The following is a 7,300-nucleotide window of genomic DNA, read 5'->3' as shown; positions in this document are numbered from 1 at the left end:
AAGGAGATCAAGAAAGGGAGAAAGAAGAAGACTGAAAAGAAGATGAGAGGCATTATGCCTGACGTTCCTTAGGAAACACCAAGGATCGAGGCCGAACTAGCCTAGGAAATAGTGTCATACCAAGAAGTATTGGGGCAGCAGGAAGCAGCAAGTCTCAGCTTGTCAGCACCTCTAGAGAGAACGGAAGCACAACCACATCATCAAACCCCCCTCCAAGTCCGGCACAACTAATTTTCAAAAACCTTTCCTCCCTTAAAAATTCAACAATGTTAAATACACCTGCTTCTACTAAGCTGCATAAAGAGTCTCAACAAGAAGCGTTGCTAGAAGTAGAGCACCAAGGACATGAAGAAGCCACATCACTCTTAGTCGGAATACCTGAAGAGCCACTAGATACAGCGAAATGACCAAGGGCTTAAGAGACACCAAGTCCCAGTAAAAGAAAACATATGGGTGATGCAGAGGGGATTCTAGAGACATCTGTCCTCCATAATATGGATTACAATAGATTCTTTCAAGAGACTGTAGAAGGCCTAGAAGGACTCTTGCACTTGCCACACTCTAAACTGGAAGGGGAAGCAATAACAAGTGCTTCCCTTTGGGAATAAGATCAGCGAGTATCGCGATGCCATCTTCTTACAACTCATATGCTTCATGATAGAAATGCAACGCTATGGAAAGCAGGTCCAGGAGGCTACCAATCAAGTTCAAACACTGCAAGAGCATCTAATAGTAGCAGAAGCAACACATAGGGATGTCATCCTAAAAAGCTTAAAGGTTTCCAAGGAGCACGAAGTCAGATACTGAACAATCGAAAACAATAATCTTGTTCTGAGTCAAACTTTAGTTCAAAAAATCAAGGAAAATACAGAATTGAAAGCACAGCTGGAAACAAGAAAAGGAGCAAATTCAAACGGAAGTAGCACATAACAAAGAACAAGTAGCTATCCAGGCTAAACAACTATAGGAGCTACAATATACCTCCCAAGCTAAGAAAGAAGAACTACAAGGAAACCTAAATTCACTATCCTCAAATCTAAAAGAAGCAGAACAAAGAGTGCTCTAACTCTAACAAGAAAGAGAACAAAGCAGCAGAGCAAATGCAGAAAAAATATGAGCACTTAATGAGAACATTAGCATCAACAAATTAGAAATGTAGAAGATGATGGATACACACAAAGAAGCAATGATGCAAATAACACAGCAACTACAAGCAAGTCAACAAACCTTGGCCCACAGAAAGGATTCACAAGATTACAGAGGCTCAAGGAATGGAAGTTGTAGCCAGATAAGCACAAGATGCAACAACAAGGCTATTTGAAGAATTGGATGCCGCAAAGGATGGTACGAGAAATAACTATTTTTGATCTTCTCACCACCAAGTATTTGCGCAAACAAGAGTTGGAGTGCCAGCTGACAATCTAGGAATGTAGCGAAAGACAAGAACCAACCGATGAGATGCGATTACTCCTTGAGTGAGCCTCGGAGGTAGGTTCATTGCAAGTAACTCCTCAGGCCCCTCCTCAAACTCTGATTCTCTTTTTGTATACACTAACCCTCTGTTTACTCCAATATGATATCCATCTTTTTGATGACCTGAGCCTAGGAGAACTAACACTTATTAAACAAAAAAATAGCGTGATACTGACCCTACCGTCATCATGGAAATTTTTTGGGGGGACCTAGGACTGATTGATCCTAAAGATATTTTCTTCTATTCATTGCACCCCATTGTGCTCAACCTTTGTAGTTCAATGCTTTGTGTTGTAAACAATCTTTAAGAATTTTATTTCTTTGAGTTATGTGTCTACCTTTTTTTGTGTAAGTGGGTGTGATAGACTACATGTCAAGAAATCCATGTCCTATGTTTATTGTCATCACGAGGATACCATGGGCCTTGCTGTGCTACCCAAAGAACCCAACTAGTTTCTCAAAAAACGTAATGTTTAAAAATTGATATGTGCTTCTATTATTGTCATTTTGTGGTGAATTTATGTTGCACACATTTGGTAGTCTTGAAATGTGTCGCTCAAATTTTTCCATGGTCAAAAAAGTTCACACGGAGAATGGGAGGACTCGAGAGATGTAGCAAAGGGGTTTTTTTTTTAAGAAATAAGGAAGTGAAAACATAAAGAAAAAAGAAAGAAATAAAGGAAAAAACTAAAATGGAAGTCCTTTAATTATATATATATATATATGCGGGGATTTTAAAAAAATTAAGGGTTTACAAGGGGGAAATTAAAGGGGAGAAGGGGGGGGCTTTGCATGCATGCTGACAGGTGTGCACATAGTCCACATGTGTGCATGTGTGCATGGGTAGGTGCAAAGGTGTGAGATAGTGTGCATGTGTGAAAGTGCACGAATGTGTATGCATGTGTGTGAAGGTGTGCAAACAAGTGGTGTTGCATGTGCAGGCGAATGGTGAGTGCACGTGCAAGGTGGGTGCATGCACAAAAATGGGAGCTCATGGGGTGCACATGCGGATCTAAGGGCATGAATGTGGGGTGCATGCGTGTGCACATGCCTACACATACGTAAGTTAATGTACACATATGTAAGAGTGTGTGTATGTGCACGTGCTTGCACATACATAAGTTAATGTGCACATATGTAAGAGTGTTTGTATGTGTATGAATGTGAGTGTGTGGGGTGTGTTGAAATTAGAGCAATGTGATGAGCTATGGTGGATCAAATACTAGAATCAATATCATTAACAAAGTGATTAGCAAATAATTAAGAAGTAGTTAGCAAATAATTAAGATATAATTAGTGAGTAATTAGTAAATAATTAAGATATAATTAGCAAATAATTAAGATATAATTAGTGAGTAATTAGCAAATAATTAAGATGTAATTAGTGATTGAGTAATTAGCAAATAGTTTAATGTAGGCATGGATAATCAAAAACCAGCAAATTCTCATTAGGCCAATGCCTCAATTTATAGAGTTTACATCCAAGCATCAAATCCCACTGATTTCTCCTTGATTCACTCCACCTCTTTTGCTTGATTCTCTCCACCTCTTCACTTTTCCCAGAATATCTCCTAGAATATCTCCACACTTCCTAAATCTTCTCATGCTACCCTTTATTCTCTCCCAGTAGATTCTTCTCACCTTTTCACAGGTTCTTTCACATTTACACATCCTCTTTTACAGCCTCTAACCAAGGGCTTGTTCCCACACACACCCTATTCACTTGTATATTTCAACACCTCCCCTCAAGTGAATACTCCTAGAACACCTAGACCCTATACCAAGTTTCCCTCCTTACTTGATAGTCTGCGAGCGACTAGTGTCTAGCACACCTCCCCTCAAGTTATCTTAGCACACCACCTGGACCTTATACCAAGTTTCTCTCTTACTTGATAGCATGCGACCAGTGCCTCGAGTCCCTAAACTCATAGTCCTTGACACTCTCTCTCTCTATGTGTCCAAGGCTTACTATAGTTGCCCACGACCTTGACTAAAGTGCTCACACATGCATCTATCTACCACGTGGCCTACGTCATCGGTGGCTCAGAGGTGGTTTTACTTTGTTGGGACAGGTTACATTGGGTTGTGGGGTCTCTCTCTCTCTCTCTCTCTCTCTCTCTCTCTCTCTCTCTCTCTCTCTCACAGAGATTTTCACATGGCTCCTCACTCTTTGGAGCCTCACATCTTCTCTTGTCTTTAGTCTTCTTGTCGTGGGGCAGCTTCTCTCCACGCGTCCATCTCTTCTTTCAGTCTTCTTGTGGCAGCTTCTCTTCTCGTGTCCATGTCTTCCTTCAATGCTTCCTCTAGATCTTCTTGGTGTGGATCTTCTTCTTGGAAAGAGATATTCTTCTTCTTTCATGGCTGGGGCCATGAGCTTGTCCGTCAGGTCTTCTTGCTCCATGTGAGCAACATGTTTCAATGTTTTGCTGACAGTTCCTTTGGGTTTTTGATGTTTATCTTGTATCGTTATGCAATGCAAACCCAAATTTATGTGGGAGGTCTTACCTCTTGCCTTATTCTGGACAAGGGCAGTGTCTGATCCCATTTTTACACTGATGCAATGTGCCCAATACATAATGCATATAGCATTCATTCTCATGCACATTCCCAAATGCAACTCTGGCTGTGAATAATCTTGAATTTGAGTGAGATTTACAAGCATTAACCAAGGGTTAAATGCAAAATGATGATTATCACAAATTTATCAGCACAATTTTCCCAGAAATTACATTAAATCAAGGGTAACCAATTTTCCCAGAAATTACATTAAATCAAGGGTAACCAATTTTCCCAGAAATTACATTAAATTAAGGGTAACCAATTTGTACGGAATGGTTGGAGTATCAAACCAACTCTGATTTGCAATCTGAAGTTATAGGGATCTGTATCAGATACCTAATGGTTAATTTGAACCCTCAATTGTACCAAAATATAGTGATTAGTATTGATTAATCACTGATTAGTAAATTAATCCATTGTTTTGTGTGCAAAAAACAGAGTATGCGGGGAGTCCAGATCCGGTGCCTTAGACTTCAAATGAGCTCAAATACTTCCAAAGCCATCAATAGCAATGAGTCTAGTAGAGGATTAAGCCAAGAAACACAAGATTTGACCAAATATTGAAAGCTTAATCTCTGTTTTACCAAAGTCACCTCCAGATTTGATGAAGAGCTTGGATCTCACTGTAGACTTGATCAAATTGAATTCTGTCTTCACCAACTTGTAGAGCATGCTTGAAAACCCCCGGGGCTATGAGGAATTAGACCAATTTGATTGGATGAAGTAGCGATGTCAAAATCTCCTCAGAAAAATGGCGCCAACAAAAATCACGATTTCCCCTCCTCCCATCGGGGGTTTGCGCTTTTGATTTGAGTGGCTGGAGCTCCTATGAGTTGGCTATGTATGGTTAGAAGGGTTTGGCCTAATTTTATGTGTGCAAGGAGCTAGAGCTCCTCCACCAGCTGGGGGTACAGAGGTGAGTTGAAAACTAACTAAAATTTTGATTAATTTCTAATTATCTACTAATCCTAATTAATTTGATAATGGGCTCATAAACCTGATGGATTCTAGGCATGACTCTGATACCATGTTGAAATTAGAGCAATGTGATGAGCTATGGTGGATCAAATACTAGAATCAACACCATTAACAAAGTGATTAGCAAATAATTAAGACGTAATTAGTAAATAATTAAGATGTAATTAGCAAATAATTAAGACGTAATTAGCAAATAGCTTAATGTAGGCATGGATAATCAAAAACCAGCAAATTCTCATTAGGCCAATGCCTCAATTTATAGAGTTTACATCCAAGCATCAAATCCCACTGATTTCTCCTTGATTCACTCCACCTCTTTTGCTTGATTCTCTCCACCTCTTCACTTTTCTTAGAATATCTCCCAAAATATCTCCACACTTCCTAAATATTTTTATTCTACCCTTTATTCTCTCCCAGTAGATTCTTCTCACCTTTTCATAGGTTCTTTCACATTTACACATCCTCTTTTACAGCCTCTCTAACCAAGGGCTTGTTCCCGCACACACCCTATTCACTTGTATATTTCAACAGGGTGCACGTGCATGGGACAAGTGTATGTGCATGTTGGGTTTAGGAGGACCAAGATCACATACACACACATCTTGAAACACTAGAGAGTATGTTGTAATAACCAGCTCAATCACTATCTATAAAAGCATGCAAGGAAGATGACGAGCCTCTACCACCATAGAAGAGACCTAATGTCTAAGTGCCTTTGAGATAACAAAAGACATGTTTCATGGCTTGCTAATGCTTTGTGCTAGGTATGTACATAAATCTGCTCAATTGGAAAACCCCAAACTGAATATCTAGTCGAGTATTGCATAAATAAATTAAGCATCCCCTACAACAACCTGCTGGACAAAGAGAGGCATTAATATCTTCCAAGGAAAACCTGAATTTGATTTCTGCACAAGTGTAGAAATAGGCTTGTAATCTTCAAATTGAAACCTTTAAAGAAGCTATCTAATGTCCTTGGATTGATGCATGATAGGACCCCCCTTAATTAATATAAAATTTGTATTGAGATAATAGTGAAAAATGCCTAGATCAGTCACATCAAATGAATGTTGCAAGTCAGCCTTGAGGGCTGAAATTTTCTCCTCATTGGGATCTATCAAAAGCATGTTGTGTCCACATAAAGTATGAGAACAATAAAATCCTCACCAACTTTGCAAACCTAAAGTGTGCTCTCTATTGGACTATTGTTTAAACTAAGAGTAATTAAGTGACCATGAATTTTTTGGTACCATGCCCATGGTACTTGTTTTAGACCATACAAGGTCTTACTCAAATAGCATACCTTACCCTCCAAACCCTTGTAAATAGAACTCAAAGGTTGGGTGACATAGACTTCTTTGTGTAAATCTCCATTCAGAAAATCTATTTCGACATTCAACTGATGTACTTGCCAATCAAAGTGTGCTGCTAATGTAATGACACAACATATTGTAGTCATATGTGAAGTGGGCATAAAGGTTCCTTCATAGTCAATCCCTTACTTTTGGGCATACCCCTTGGTAACTAGCCTTGCCTTATAGTGATGCCCTTTGTGACTAGCCTTGCCTTATAGCGATCAATGCTACCATTTGATTTGTGTTGAAGCTTGTAAACCCCCTTAGTGCCTATGTCATGCTTGCCTCTACGAGCAAGTCACATAACTCGTAAGTGCCATTTTTATAAATGGAATTGATTTTTGATTGCATGGCACCATCCAATGCTCACTTTTTGAAGCATCTTCAAAAGAAACAAGCTCCTCATTACATGTAACTATGAGTGCTTGATCAACAAAATAGCCATATTCATGGTAAGTAGCTGATCTTGTTCTACCAACAAGTAGAAGGGTGGACTGTTTATTGCCCCACAAAGTGTCTAACATACATTTTGGGGCTACTTTGGCCTCCCTAATAGCACCTTATTCTTGGGCACTGCATCATCAACATCTACTTGATCAATGGGTTGTTCGAGCCTTAATAGTTTCACATGGTTAGAATATGGTGCACCTCTTTGGAACAAAGGCAAAAAAGAATAAAACACATCCTATGGACCCACAATGGACTGCAATTTGCATTCCAATAAGGGCTGCACTAAGTATTTAGCAAATAGCACATGTGGACTGACTATAATCTTGCTTGTTCATAGATTCAAATAGTACCTTTTGCTTTCGAAATTACATCCCACAATATGCATTTCATGGCCTTGTTCTAAAGCTTGTGGTGGTGTTTTACGGTGGCACAAGAGCATATGCTAAACAGTCAAACACACGCATATGATTCACCATTGGCTTTCT

This window comes from Cibotium barometz, chromosome 54 (assembly GCF_041138505.1).
Source record: "Cibotium barometz isolate CiBa-2024 chromosome 54, ASM4113850v1, whole genome shotgun sequence".
NCBI lineage: Eukaryota > Viridiplantae > Streptophyta > Polypodiopsida > Cyatheales > Cibotiaceae > Cibotium > Cibotium barometz.
This window is presented reverse-complemented; position numbering follows the sequence as displayed.